Source organism: Peromyscus californicus, unplaced genomic scaffold (assembly GCF_007827085.1).
Source record: "Peromyscus californicus insignis strain IS unplaced genomic scaffold, ASM782708v3 Scaffold_6__1_contigs__length_162567912, whole genome shotgun sequence".
Classification (NCBI taxonomy): Eukaryota; Metazoa; Chordata; class Mammalia; order Rodentia; family Cricetidae; genus Peromyscus; species Peromyscus californicus.
Window position 1 is genome coordinate 37,779,291 of NW_026294584.1, and position 16,068 is coordinate 37,795,358.

At 39.1% G+C, this 16,068-nt stretch overlaps 1 long non-coding RNA gene across 4 annotated transcripts in view; it reads left to right on the forward strand.

Moving 5' to 3' along the window:
• LOC128098411 (uncharacterized) overlaps positions 1-16,068 on the forward strand; it is a 38,015-nt gene that overhangs the window by 14,845 nt on the left and 7,102 nt on the right. Inside the window, exon 3 of one of the 4 annotated variants that reach the window (XR_008214249.1) lies at positions 15,919-16,056. The exons of 2 other annotated variants lie outside the window; for them this stretch is intronic. This is a non-coding gene — a long non-coding RNA (uncharacterized LOC128098411). Of the gene's footprint in view, positions 1-7,430; positions 16,057-16,068 lie in introns of those variants that run through there. One more of the 4 variants, XR_008214250.1, reaches the window with a different exon arrangement.

Consider the following 16,068-nt stretch of genomic DNA (forward strand, 5'->3'; position numbering starts at 1 on the left):
CTACCCCCTCGTCCATTTTTTCTTTAATTAAGCAATGTAATCTTATTTCTACCACCAATATTCCATTAACTAAGAGCACTAATGACGCACAAGATCATTAAAAGTGTTTAAGACTTTTAGTTATATGGCATTGATAAACAACAGTTTCTTCTTTTTTTTTTTTTTTTTTTTTTTTTTTTTTGGTTTTTCGAGACAGGGTTTCTCTGTGTAGCTTTGCGCTTTTCCTGGAACTCACTTGGTAGCCCAGGCTGGCCTCGAACTCACAGAGATCCGCCTGGCTCTGCCTCCCGAGTGCTGGGATTAAAGGCGTGCGCCACCACCACCCGGCAACAGTTTCTTCTTTGCATGCTCTCTACCATTTATCAATATGATGTCTGTTTCTGATAATCAAATGTTCACTCACTTTGTCTTCTCTGTGGCTTTACATCTTAAGTGTTGATAACCATGGAATTCTATCATCTTGCTTTTTATTTGGCTTTGAATATAGAAGGCCCAAAACAGTATTTCATGAGAGATCAGTTTGTTAATTCTACTTGACAGAAGAACATGTCCTATGTACCCGACTCTACATTGAATGCCTTAGGTACATTCTCACTGAATTTACCCTTCCATGGCCTTCTCCAGGCTTTATTAGTAACATTTTTCCAATAACTCGCACAATGTCAACAAGAGAGCTGATTCAAGTCTGTCTCTGTTGACAGCAGAACCTACACTCTCTTATCAGTAACCATATTAATGGCTTGATTCCCAAATCTCTTTCCAGATATCTCTCCTGAGGACTAGAGCAGCAGCCACAAATTGATAGGCCTCTCAATGGCATCATATAAAAATATGAACTAATGCACTTTATCCCAAATCATTCCTTTCCGGTATGCTATTGAACACCAAATACCACCAAGCCTTACAATTAGAAGCTTTAAAGTCGCCCCATCCTTCTATCCCTCACACCATCCCTGTCTTTTAATTACCAGTTACCAAATCATGTCAAACGTACTTACTTGCTTTTTGCCAATACTTCTTTTCATTTATTCTTATAACCCAAATCAAACCTTGTTGAAAACTTAACTAGAATCCTGTTTTTGGTCTCTATATACTGCCCCCCAATTTATCTTGCATTTTTCATCTATACTTGTAAGTATATCTAATGTATAGGTATTTTTTCTTAAAGATGACACTGTTTTTGCCTAGTGCATATTCTCAATATGAATTTTGAGTAATAGCCAAAGAAATATGCTAAAGAAGAGAGGAATGTGTGTATGTGTGTGTGTGAGAGAGAGACAGAGACAGAGACAGAGACAGAGATTTGCAGAGCTCTAAGAACTACCTCATATTCCTGTGGCACCTTGGTTCCTTTTGTGATAAATTATCTTGGGTCTCCCAGTACTAAACACTTGAATCATGACTGAGATTTCTTTCTGTTCCCACACGTTTGGCTATAAATGTCAGAGTTATCCCCTGAAGCCAGATAAGTGACCTCAGAATTCTCTTTCCTTCCCCGGATCTTTTGTCAGCTACCACTTTTCTCTTGAATCTTTGCTTCTTTTCACTGACTCTCCTGATATATAGAAATCTTATAAGCAAATAAAATTTTTTTTGAAAGTGACAGTGGCATTTAAAGACAGATACACATTTAATAATAGTGCCACATTGCCCAGAAAGAACATATCATATTTAAATAATTTGATCAATACTCTACTCATTCAAAAGTACATTAAATACTTAGAATCTACATGTTTTGAACATATTGTTCTTCATTAAAAGTATATTTAGTTTTTAAAAGTTGCCAATTTTCCTTGGAAAAAGTAAATTGATTTCTAGAAAATTTTGGTTTTAATTTATGCATCAATGAGAGAAATAATTATTTCTCTGTGGATAATAAAAGATGGCAACTAAGAGCTGATTTGTTTACATTTTTGATTTTCTAAGTAAGTTGAGGCAGGTAGGAAAGTGGGGGCCGTGTCAGTATATATAAGGAGAAAAATTGACAATGTACAGGTATATATTAGAGGGTTTTTTGGCTTTTTTTTTTTTTTTTTTGAGACAGGGTTTCTCTGTGTAGCTTTGCCCAGGCTGGCCTCGAACTCACAGAGATCTGCCTGCCTCTGCCTGGCATTAAAGGCGTGCGCCACCACCAAGGTTTTTGTAAGGCAAGGATTTAAAATGAAATCGCACATTCCAAAGAAAATTCATCACTTTTTACAGCACCAGATATATGTTGATTTGATGGAAAATGTAGGGAGAAAAGGACCTATGGTCTAATTTTCTAATATCTACCCTTTAATTCCCTTCTCGGTTTCCACAAATTTCTTAGAAATAACGACTGCTAATGAAACGACTTACCCGTTCAAAATTAAAACAACCAAAGGCAAATGCTTGTTTAGTAAAAGAAAATAGGTTTTCTAGATATTTCATTTATCAGAAGCTTAGAATTACAGAGCAACTGCTTTTGTGATCAACCTTTCTACAGTCAACATTTCTTCAACCATTTCACAACCTCAACAGTGCATCCCTTCCCCTTGATCATCACATTTATTGAAATCAAGACTATGAGTGAATCTACTTTCTACCTAAAAATAGCAAACAAGGCACTCCTGCTTCCTGAATAAGGCAAGCATTGTCCCAAGGACGTAGGTTCTCTAGATGCGTCCACCCTGATACGTCCTGTCATCGTTCATGCTGCTTAGGTTCTGTTTGCAGTTGTTCTTCCTTAAGCTATTTTCATTTCCTTCCCAACATATTTCATACAAGGCCCACTGCTGGTCGTTCCCGTCCTTGCCTCTTGCTGGGGTTCCATCATATAACTTACTCTTTTGTAACAACTCGACCCTATTTTTAACATATTTCATACAAGGCCCGCTGCTGGTCGTTCCCGTCCTTGCCTCTTGCTGGGGTTCCATCATCTAACTTATTCTTTTGTAACAACTCGACCCTATTTTTCCCTCTTCCCAATGGTTCCTATAATCCCTAGTTGAAAAGATCTATTGCACCCAGCTTTCTCACAGTTTATGTTCTGTTCTAAAAGACATTATGTTTGTATTATACCTAGCAGGAAAGACTTCTGACTGTACTTGCTACAGAACTCTCTGAGCTGACAAAAAAAAAAAAAAAAAAAAAAAAAAAAAAAAAAAAAAAAAAAAAAAAAAAAAGCCTTTTTCTTATCTTCAGTAATTGTTTTTGTTCTCTTGATTTCCAAAGCGCATGTGTCTGTCCTCAATTACCAATATAGAATACCAGCATTCCAAGACCCACAAATAGCAAAACCCCTAATTACACCCTATTTAGCTACTTTCAAAACCCAGTAAGAGATGAAGCCTTTACAGAAGTTTTCAATTGAGGTGCTCTCCCCTGGATTCCCTAGGTAGCCTAAGTTTGTCTTTTTTTTTTTCATTGAATTACATCCCGGGAAGGCTGCATGGCTGTACCACATTAACTTACATCTCTTATAGAACCAAAACGCACTAAGGTATAATTTAAACATTCTGGACTTTAATAGATAATTGCTATTAAATTCACCTTTATACAGGTTATTTTTATCTTTTTATAATGCCATTATGGGGGATATTCTAGAGTAATATAAGTTAACACCCTCTCTGTAAAAGTGCAAAATAAGATACTTGTTTTGAAATTTAGTTGCAGAAAGTGAGTGGGCCTTCCAGCAGCATTGGGATGATTTCTTTTCTGTTAATAGCTATAAAGCATTGTGTCTCTCCCCTATTGCCTACCGTATTACTGTCTGCCAGGATGCTAACAGCAAAATCTGATGCACAATGACGTGAGCACTTTTAAATTTTTGATCACTTTTTTTAATACCTTCGCAACGTTTGGCCTGTCTTTATATACCTGAAAGAGCAATTTGTTGTGTAACAAAAATCTTTGTTTATACTAACAAATACCTTTGAAAAAGTCTTCGGTTTGGTATGCTAGATACATTGAAATTTTTTTTATTACAGTAATTTAAAATCACCGACATGAAAAAGTTGTTATGTGTACTTAAGATGCATTTCACGTATTATCAATGCAACATGTCATGTGTTAGAAAACAGTCAGCTATGTTTACCTTCAGCATTGGTTTACATTGTTGTCCTGGATATGGTTCTGATTTCCTTTTGTTGTGGCTGTTTTTGAGGCCTGGGTATTGAACCTAGGATTTGGGGCATATTGGGCAAGTACTTCTACCATTGAGCTATGTCCTTAGCCCCTCCAATTTTCTCTTTAATAATATCATTGTATATATATTTATTTATTTATTTATTTATTTATTTATTTATTTATTTATTTATTTATTTATTTATTTTCCCGGAGCTGAGAACTGAATCCAGGGCCTTGCACTTGCTAGGCAAGTACTCTACCACTGAGCTAAATCCCCAACCCCTATTGTATGTATTTTTAGTTTCTCAAAATATCTTTGTTAAGGAGATTCATGAGTGTAGCTGGGGGATATCTAAGTACAACTAGTGTAGCTTAAAAATAAAAGAAGGTGAACCTAGTCTATTGGTTCTTATACCCAACTGTCAGTATTTTTCTATGTATCTTGGATTCACAAGCAGGATCTCCCCATATGCTAACAACTCCAACTAGCTCCAGGATTTACAATTACCCATCTATTTCATAAAAACAAAGGAACAAGATGACAAACATCAACACTAAGAAAAACTCTCTTCAAGGGGTGGAGAGATGGCTTGGTGGTTGAGATCACTTGCTACTCTTATATAGGACCTGAGTTCGGTTCCCAGCACTGGTGTTCTGTGGTTACATCATCCAGTAACTATAGCTTTAGAGGACCCAATGCCATCTTATGGCTTCACTGGATATGTGTATACACACACACACACACAAATAAAATCTTGAAGAAACAAAGAAAATACTTCTCTTTTCTGTTTGTAGAGTAAGAGTCTGAACTCAGGCTTTCTTTGTCTGTAACATGTACATGCTGGTTACTAACCTATTCACCATTGCAGGCCACTTGCAATGTTCTCGTAGATAAAACTTAAGGCATGCATCCTGGGATCTTGGTTAGTTCTGCCCATACTACACACACTTCTAAAGCAGTAGATAGCTTTTTAAGAGGAAAATAGGCTGTGGTTACTAGCAGTCAGGAAAATGAATGCTACATAAAAAGTGTCATGTATGTATCATAAAACAGGGATGCCAGATTGAGAACAAGAAAGCAGGACATGTAATGTAAATTTCAAATAGAAAACAGCATAGTCTTTAGTATTAAGTACGTCCCCTTTTGAGTTTGGGAGAGTTTATACTTAAAAAAATTATTTTCCGTTGATTTAAAATTAAAGTTCAAGGGGCTGGAGAGATGGCTCAGAGGTTAAGAGCACTGACTGCTCTTCCAGAGGTCCTGAGTTCAATTCCCAGCACCCACATGGTGGCTCACAACCATCTGTAATGAGATATGGCACCCTCTTCTGTATACATAATAAATAAATACATCTTTAAAAAAATTAAAGTTTAATTGGATATTGTATACTTTATCTGGTACTCCTAATACCAAGTATATGAATAAATTCAGTAAGCAAGTTAGAGTAAGTAATTTTATGTCAGGAAGTCACCTGAGTCTATATAGAATTATGAATGATACAAATATTGCATGATTGCAGCAAAAATAAATGTTAGGTTTATGATTAAAATTACCATTATCAAAACCCACAATTTTAACCTCAATAATTTAAGCATGTGTCCTCATGTTTTTTCATGGGTTTAGTTGATAAAATTTAAGTATCTCTGTTTTCTATCTGTTTGTCCATCTGATAAAGACCTATTTTAGGAACACAGGTTTGCCTGCTGTGGAGGAATATGTGACTCTGTGTAGACATTTGGTTTTGTCTCCTGGGCAATGGCTGCTACAAGGCTGCCTCGATTCATCTTGGGAGCGAGCATGTTGGGATGTTATTAAGAGTCTTGGAATGTATTTTGCTCATGTCGCCCGGCAAACTTGTGGAAGGCAGGCAGATTCATCAGTGTCTACCCTGATCTTTCTAGGAACACTTTAACTGCCATCTTTGTTGCATGTAGTCTGGGTAAGAAATGTCTATACAGGAAGAGAAGTATATCTTTAAATAGGTGGGTATGTGACCCAAGTCAGCCAAGCAGACACTTTTCCATGAAATTTGAGTTTTACAAGGAGACATTAGTCCCAAACCAAAGGAGAAACTGATTTATCCCAGCAGTGGTTTTGGTGGTTATCTGGGGATAGTGGTCTAAGCTCCTTTTGGTTATGATACCAAGCAAACAAAGGTACCCTCATTTCTATTCTAAGATTTGTATGAACTTTCCAATTTTTCTATGAGTTTTTCTTTTTATATACTAGAGGGCTTTTTTTTAAGACTCACAAGCCTTTTTAAGTATATGGCATATCATTTTTGACACTTTAAATTATATATCAGTGTATAAATCCAACATAACAGTCAAACAATGTTACAGTAGAATTTCTGTGACATAGTCACAATGAGGACACACAATGAAGTTTTAAACCTATGTTTGTTTAGTCTGTTATTTCCCTTAAGGAGAACTATGGGTTCAAGTAAGAGCATATTCCTTTGTTAACCTGTCTCACTGAATCAAGTGTCTACTATGTTCAAAATATAGTGTAATAATGTTCATTAAGAACATAGTTTTGAATTTCAAAAAGTTCACACTGCAGGTTGTATTCCATAGAAAGTCAATTCTGAGATAGAAGAGTGACCATAAAATCTATACTGTGGAAGAGAGGAGAGTGAAGCAGGAGGAGATCACAGTTGGCCTTGAGTAATGAAACAAATCCAACAATAGTTTTGGTCCATCCAGGGGACTCTCTGGAGACGTAATGGTCCTTCAGTGCATTCTCAAGATGGCAGTAATCATTAATGAATGATTGGCCAGCAGCCAAGAGGGGCACAGCCTTGAACAAAGGGTCTATCTGAGACCAGAGGAATCCTGAAAGTACTGGCAACTGAAAACTATTTGCCAATGATCCTTCAATTATCTGGAACAACAAGTTCTGGAGTGAAGAGCTGGGTGATGGGTCACCGTGTCCATTGCAGTTGGTCATCTAGCACAAGGCATTCTGAGGTGCAGACATATGACTACACTACAGTTTCAAACAATCCTTTTGCAAAGAAGCTCATCATAAGAACAGCTACCTCAAATGCATATAGGAAAGAAGTCTGAAAACAAACTCAAATGCTTACATTAGAAGGCAAAATATGGTATGTAGAGTAGTGCGCTTTTCCTTCCTTCTTTTTTCCTTCCTTCCTTCTTTTTTCCTTCCTTCCTTCCTTCCTCCCTCCCTCCCTCCCGCCCTCCCGCCCTCCCTCCCTCCCTCCCGCCCTCCCTCCCGCCCTCCCTCCCTCCCTCCCATCCTTCCTCCCTCCCTCCCTTCCTTCCTTCCTTTCTTTTTTTTTTCAGAGACAGGGTTTCTCTGTATAGTTTTGGTGCCTGTCCTAGATCTCGCTCTGTATACCAGGCTGGCCTCGAACTCACAGAAATCCACCTGGCTCTGCCTCCCAAGTGCTGGGATTAAAGGTGTGCACCACCACCACCGCATGCTTTTATTTCTTTAACAACATAGTTATTGAAGTGACAGGGCTTTGCTAATAGTGTATGCAATATTGGGAGGCTGATGCAGGGGATCCAGACTAGGCTACATAGTAAGACTCTGTCTTAAAAACAACTTAACAACATAACAAGTTTGTTTGTTTGTTTGTTTTTGAGACAGGATTTCTCTGTGTAGTACTGGCTGTCCTGGCTCTCACTCTGTAGACCAGGCTGGCCTCGAACTCACAGAGATCCTCCTGGCCTCTGCCTCCCGAGTGCTGGGATTAAAGATGTGTGTCAGTACAGCCCAACTACAAGTAGGCTTTTTTTAATAATTACACAATACAGAACAAACACCAATTGTTTGAACTGCATAAATAAGATCTTTATTTTTTACATTTATTTATTTTTAAAAAAACCCTAATACATTCTCCTTACTGATCTCATTTTACCATGGGCAAAAGAAAAATTTATCATCAACAGTTTGTGGGCTGGCATTTGCAAATCACCATCATAGAGATATATTTAAATAAACAAATATCATCCTCGACTACAGAGTTGAGTTCAATACCAGCCTGGCCTACATGAAACTAAACAAAACAAAGCAACGCACAAAAGGCTTTTTAGAAGAGATGGCACCAAGGCAAGGCAGTCTGGGAAGAGAGGAAACAGAGTGAGTCAGGGGTTTCTGGGTGAGGGAGGAATGTAGGTAAGGCACGAGGAATGAGGTGAGCAGGATGTAATGACACAGACATGTAGCAACCCTGCTCAGGAGGAACATACATCGTGACAAGGTGACTAATGACTAATTGAGAATGGATACTAGAGTTCAGTGGGTTCAAGTAATTCAGCACACAACTGGGTAGAAGCAGAGACTTTTGAGCAAATACCATTACACACTCATGCTTAAGTGCAAGTGGTCAGGCATTCAGGAAATAGATCCACATTCATCCATCCATTTACCAAATTTGCAGTTGCTTCAGACCTATTGTATGTGCCCGTCCACCTGACAGTGGTAAATGGAGGGTGAGCAGCACCCTCCCTCACAAACACAGTCCTTGCTCTTACTTTATGTTCAGGCGCTCCCTTGCCTGGACCTCAGTAACCATGGCCTACTCAAGCTGCCTTTTTTTCCCTAGTGAGCCTTCATCATCAAGATCTGGATCAGGTGCCTAGCTTTTGTTATTGAAATAATGCAGCTGTTAAGTAATGGATCTTCCCTGTTCCTCTGAATCATATTCAATTCTGCCGTCAGAGGAACTCTCTGAGATGCCAATCAGATTGTGTCACAGATATGTTACTATCTTTCATCCCCTTCATGATGGAGCCCAGTTCATTGACATTCCTCAAGGCTTTTCCTGATCTGTCTCATACACACATCACCTGTCTCCTTCCTCCCACAAAATCTTCAATTCTTTGAACAAGTTTTTTTGTTTTTTTGTTTTTTATCCTTCTGGGACTTCTGAGGCCCTTTGCCTCTGACTCTTCACCTCAGCATTGCTTGTCTTCCTTCCTCACCCTTTTGTCCAGCTGACAAAATATGTCCAATTCATATTTAATGTCTTGTCTTAGGTGACCTTGCTTCCGGGAAGCTTCGTCAGGGTTAGAGTTCTCTTCTTTGTGCACTTCTGCAGTGGACAGGTTTGAAAGGGTGCCTCTTACTGGTTCCTAGTTCCCTCCATAAGCAACTTGAGAGCAGGGAAGCATGCATTTCTGGAGTCTAGCTTCCTTCTTGGTATACTGTAGGTGCTAAGTAAGCTCCTGAATGATGTGATGACAGAATGGTAGAGCAATTCATCAGCTCATTTAGGAAAGCATTGGCATAACGCTGGGTGTGGTGGTGCATACCTATAATCACAGTATCTGGGAGATAGAGGCAGGATGACCAGGAGTTCAAGGTTATCTTTAGTCATATAATGAGTTCATATTGTCTTACAGGAATCCCTGTCTCAATGCACGCCCCCCCCAAAAAAAAATAGACAAACAAAAATGAAACTCTTATACATCTCTTTAAAATGCCAGAAAAGACCATGTTCTTACTACATTTCAGAAGTAAATATACAGAGTAACCAATGGTTTTGATTTTATTCCTCATCCACATCTACAACAGTACAAAATGTGCAAGGCTCTTTCTGTGCCATATGTAAAATGCTGAGTGCAACCCATCTGTGATACAGGCTTAGATTTAGCTTCCTTTATTCAAATCTCTGGATTTTGTTTTGGTGGTGTTTGTTTTTTCCCTCTCCATAAAATGAGAAACCAAAATAACTGTTACCTTAAAAAAATATTTTTCCAGATCAATCTGCAAATGAGCAGACTTTGCGAACAACTAGTGTCATGATAAGTCTGCTAGAATAGGGGTTGGAAGGTCTGCCGCTGTATGCAATCAGACTGAATGCAGCTCAAGTCTGGCCAGGACACATCTGTTTGAAAAATGAAAGAAATTGAATTGGAAACGTTTCCCCAGGCATATGCAGTACTTATTAGCCCATAAAATATTTTCATAGGTATCAATATAGAAGTTTTCAATTTTTCTATGTTTCAAGAAAATTGCTACCCAAAGTAAGGTACAGTGCCACGTGTCTCTGAATTCTTTGTTATCTTAAGTTGAGAATAATTCCCTACTCAGCCTATTTAGTTAGTTTGTTATTTGATAATTTTAAACATGTACGTAATGCGTTTTGGTCACTCCCCTGCTTTTAAATCTTCCTCCCATCCAAATCAACCATCCTTCTGACCAGTCCTTTTGCAGCCCATCCTGTTTAACCAGAGACATTTATGTGACTATTGGACTGGAACTATCCTCTGGAGACTAGTGAGGTCACCAGTGGACACACTATTGAAGATAATACTTCCCTCTCTCCATGAATTTATCCGTGGAAACCATCAGGGAGGGCTAGGACCCCTGAGCACCTGCTTTAATCTAGTCCTTACTATTAACAGACCCACTCTTGCTCAGATCCAGTGCAGGCATCTGCTGCTGCTGGGTTTATGATGCCCAGAAGATGCCATTTCACATCCTTTCTCCCTATCCTCTGGGTCTAACATTCTTTCTTATGCTTCTTTTGCAGTGTTTCTTGAACCTTAGAGGGACTAGTACAAATGTCTTGTTTAGGGCAGAACATCATCACTTTTTCTCAGCACAATTGTACAGCCATGAGCCCCTGCATTCCTCACTATTCCCTGGAAAGAAAGGTTGCCCTGATTAAGGCAGAAAGCAGATTTTTTTTCTGTTGGTATAACTATAAACACATAGAAGGCAGCTTGATGCTATGTCAGTACAGCTAAGCATTAGTATTCAGTTCCACCTATGATCTCCCCTGCTATGGGATTTAGACCAGGTCTTTAGTAACACAGATGGATTCCCTCCTGCGAGCCAGCCTCAGATCTCGTCAGAGAGCAGTTGGCAATTCCTCCTGGCACCAATGCCACGGTTGTACATCTTGTCTGCAAGGTTGGTCTTGACGATCACAGGTTCACAACTGGGTAAGACCATAGATGCTCTCTCTCCCCCAGCAGCCTGCGTAGTATTTTCTGGGACTGTGAAAGCTAGCCAGTAGGAAGAAGCTTCTTGCTCAGTTCAGGTTGATTTCTCTCTGTCGTGCAACCAAGGTATTTTTAGCTGTAAGGTCTTACTTAGTTCTGATGGGAGACCAAGAGAAGTGGCAAGAGGTTGTCTTGCTGTGGGGGCCTATGGGACTTCCTAACCAATAACTACAGGTGTTAGGCCTCACCGGAGAAGGGGAAGTGGCGAACCAGAAGCGGAGCCGGGGGCCAGCACCAAAGGCCGGAGCATGACCAGCAGGAGCAGCCGGCCGGGGTCGGGCCCCAGCTCGGTGGCCACACCCACTCAGGGCACGGCTTCACCATGGCATGGCACCGGCTCTGCCACGCGACCCACGCTCCGCCAACGCCGCTGGCACTGGGATTTTTGTTCAATAACCTCAGGCTTCTTGGAGCAGTTTCTTCCAGCCATGCAGGCTATCTCCCTTCAAAATATTTTTGTATTATGAATTATTAACTTTGGTTACATGATAGTAGGCTCCACACGGCCTTTTTGTGCCCCTTCATCTAGGTTTACCCCCTGCAACCTCTTCGTCTCCCCATTCCCCAACTGCTTTTCACTTAAAGCTTCCTGCCTCGGTATTACCAATCTCCATTTCTCTATTATCTACCTTCTATTACTACCCCTCCATTACAGCATTCCCCTCTCAATGGCCTCTTTCCACTTTTCTGGCATCTACAAGTGCTCTGAACTGACACACAGAATTGAAGGTTTGAAGCTAGGACCCTCATATGAAAGAACGAGTGGTATTTGTTTTTCTGTGCCTGGGTTACCTTACTCAGTGTAATTTTCCCCCATTCCATCCATCTGTCCTGAAATTTTTAGTTTCATTTTTTCCTATAGCCGAGTAAAATCCCATTGTGCATATGTATCATGTTTTCATTAACTGTTCATCGGTATCCCGTGGCTATTGTGAATAGAGTGGCAATGAGTACGAGTGAGCAAATTTCTCACTAGGAGGATCCCAGAGCCTTTGTGTGTATGCTCACTGGCCTGTTTTGAAAAGTGGCAGGGCATGCCTAGGAAGATGGTTTTTTGTGGGACAGGCGGCTTGAAAACCTTTGTTTGGGCTACAACCAGAGAGGTTGAGTCCACCGGATCCTGAAATTCAGTAATAATTGTGATGGAGGACGATATGCTAGCTCTTCCCTGGTCTTGCACTAAATCAGAGCCCCTGGGAGAGGCATTTTGGGTCGAATCTGGATGGCAGAGGAGGTTTAGGAACGGGGCATTTTCTACATTTTGGATCAAAACACGTTACAGCGATGGCGCGGAGGGCTGTGAAACGTGGTGTCGGTTTTGGTCCTGAGGATGTCCGGGAGACATAACTTTCATCAGTGATAATGCATACCTTCAAGGGACTTTTCAACCGTGGCTGGGAGAAAGATTGGTTTTCATCACAAAAAGATCCACAGGAAACTTCGAAGGTATAGTTGGGGTAAAGGGGAATTTCGCAACAGAAATTCCCAGAAAGTATATTTCTGATGAAATATGAAGGAGCTCATTAAGTTTTAGCAGTTGCTATTTAACAAAAGCTCATTTGTATCCACAAGATGGTGAGACCATGGGGAATTTGGATTAGATTTGTGAAAGGCTATATGGATCCAGTTTCTAAGACACACACTGCTACTGTGCCATTTCATGGGAGAATTTTTACCATCATTATTCATACTTACTGTGTATGAAACAGGAGGCACTGGCCACATGTGCTTTTTGAATACTGGAGACATGTTTCATGTTTCATGCGAATGAAGTATAAAATAGAAGTCAGAGCTTTAAGACAGCACAAAAATCATGTAAAATAGTAATGTTTCTGTATTTATCTACTCAATTTTGAAATAATATTTTTAATAGTTTAAATAGAACATATTAATAAATTACTTTAGATGTCTCTTTAGTTTATTTCAATGTGTCTATTAGAATATTATAAATTATACATGTGGCCTAAGTTATATACTTCTATTGGATGAAGCTGAGCAATACTCATTATGTAGGTAGCAAATTGTGTGCACTTATTTTATTTTTAATTCATTAATATAAAACTCCGACTTGATAATCTGAAATTTTCTTAATGAAAGGTTCTATGTTTCTATTTTTCATTTTTTTCCCAGATGTTTAAAAGATTGTTAGGACCTGGTAGATTTCAGCTTGGACTGTGAGCCAAATTTACGTTGTTATGAAGCGACTTTAGTTCAGAAGAAGTGCTAGTGAATAACAGAATTATGTTCATTCTATCTCGGGCTCATACTTCCATCTCCTTGTTTTACATTTTTAAAATGGGAAGTTTTAGAAAGGCATTGGACAGATTTAGTCAATAATGTTTTTACTTACTTCTATAAGGAAAAAAGTATTAGCTGATTACTAAAATGAACAATTATTATTTTCAGGTTCTTTAAAATGCAAACGTATTATATATATGTTATAGGCTTTCATTTTGTAACCCAGGCTGGCCTGGAACTTACATGTGGCAAGCTCCCTGCATCAGCTTCCCAAGTAGCAAGATTTCTGATAGGAGCTACCACACCTGGCTTGAAGTAAAATTTCTACTGAAGACTTACTGTAATAATTGCAAGAAATTCTTGTAAACTTTGTAGGAAAATTACCAGGTAATTTCTTTTAGCAAAATATGTTTCTTTACCTCCTTTCCTCCCCCTCTTCCTTTTTTTCTATCATTGTACTTTCATATTAATATTTTTGCAAACCATTTGAAAGATAGCTATAGATATTATACTTCTTTGCCTGAAAATAAATCAACATTTACTAAGAATAAGAATATTCTCTTAGAAAACTATAATACAGTGACAAATTTCACAAAACTTAGTGCTAACCTAGTGTAATTGTCTGTTGTAGAATACATATTCAAAATTCACTAACTGTCCAAGTCTGTTTCAGGAGCCTGCATGGTAACTAATTTCCAGGTCTCACTTTCCTTCCTTTAATCTAGAACTGTTTCCTGTCTTCCTTTTCTTTTGTCCTCCATGATACTAATGTTTCTGTCTAGAACAATTGTTTTTCTTTCTTTCTTTTTTTTATGTGCATTGGTGGTTTTGCCTCTGTGTATGCCTGTGTAAGAGTGCTGGGCCCCCTGGAACTGTAGTTACAGACAGTTGTAAGCCACCATGTGGGTGCTGGGAATTGAACCCAGGTCCTCTGGAAGATCAGTCAGTGCTCTTTAACTGCTGAGCTATCTCTCCAGCCCTCTAGAACAACTGTTTTACATATCCTTTGAGGTCAGTTTCCTAGTGATAAGGTGGAGGTAAGGAGCCCTTTGACAGAAGAGCAGAAGTCATGCTGTGATCTCAGCATGGAGAGCTCAGGAGTGCATGGTATCTGGGTGTCTTTTTGTGGATGTCTGTTTGGCGAAGGTGAAGTACACGGGGCTTTTGCACATATAATTGTACCATTTTCTGTTGAAATTAATCAGCAATCAGCAGAGAAAACCTTTGTCTACCTAATTCCTCATTCAGTTTGCTTCACTACTTTTAGCCTGTATTGTTGTTTTTTTGAAATACTGTTTCACATTTTTAAGCCAAAACAATATATTCTAACAGATGAAATGCAGTAGATACTCCAAACAAATTCTACTAAGTGAACATTAAAGACATTTGAAAAAGTGTGTGGTGATATTCTGTATATGCTCTAACAAATAAAGCTTGCCTGAAGATCAGAGGGCAAAGCCAGCCACTAGCTAGCCAAAGAGGCCAGGTGGTGTTGGCACACACCTTTAATCCCAGACCTCGAGAGACAGAGGGATCTCTGTGAATTCAAGGTCACCCTGGGCTACACAAGATTAATTCTGTCTAAAAGAGAAACAGCCAGGTAGTGGTGGCACACACCTTTGATCCCAGCACTTGGGATCTCATGCCTTTAATCCCAGCAATAGGGAGGTGGAAATAAGAAATGATATGCCTGGGCAGAGAGATGAGTATATGGCAGGAAGAGACAGGAGCTGATAGCCCTTTTGGCTGAGGATTGCGTAGAGGTAAGAACTAGTGGCTGGCTGCTCTGCTTCTCTGATCTTTCAGCTTTCACCCTGATATCTAGAATTTGTGCTACAGAAGTGTGAACCAATTCTACCCAGGAGATTATTTTTGCTTTGTTTTGATTTTGTTTTTCGAGACAGGGTTTCTCTGTGTAGTCCTGGCTATCCTGGAACTCACTCTGTAGACCAGGTTGGCCTCAAACTCAGAAATCTACCTGCTTCTGCTCCCTGAGTGCTGGGATTAAAGGTGTGTACCACCACTACTGCCTGGCTGAGGGGCTTATTTTTATGTTAGAAATTAAGCTATTTATCAATAAATATATTGTTTATTTTTATTGATTTGTAACTGGTTTATGGAAGGTTTTGGATTCCATATTTAAACTAGCTATTATTATTTCATAATGAAATAAAAATTGAAAAAATTCTTAGTATTAATTTGTGTATAAACATTAGTGGGTATAAACTACATAAACACAGCCCAAAGAGCCTCTTTATAAATAAGGTGTCTTGGGCTGTGGCTGTAGCTCTGTGGTAGAGCACTAGCTACCATTCATGAGGCCCTGAGTTCCAGATCCAGGATTGCAAAAACAATTTGAGAACTATTTTTTTTAAGGTCTAATGCAATGCTGACATTTTAAAAAAAAAGATTTTTAAAAATTAAATTAAAATTATTAATTAATTTTACATCCTGACTGCAGTTTCCCCTCCCTTCTCCCAGTCTCCCCCTCCCTGCCAATACTGACATTTTTACAACCTGGAAATATCTTGGGACAGTGGCAATGAGGAAGAATTGAGACTGAGTGAGATTCACTAATTAAACCAATGACAAATCTTTTGTCATTTATAGGTGTGAGATTTTTCCATTGCAACAGGGACCCAGACCTTAGCACATGACTCCATGATGGAAGTACCAGTCATGCCAAAAAACTCAGCACATAGACACCACCACCTGCCAAAATGAAAACAACCCAAGTCCATTGTTCTGGTAAAGTCTATG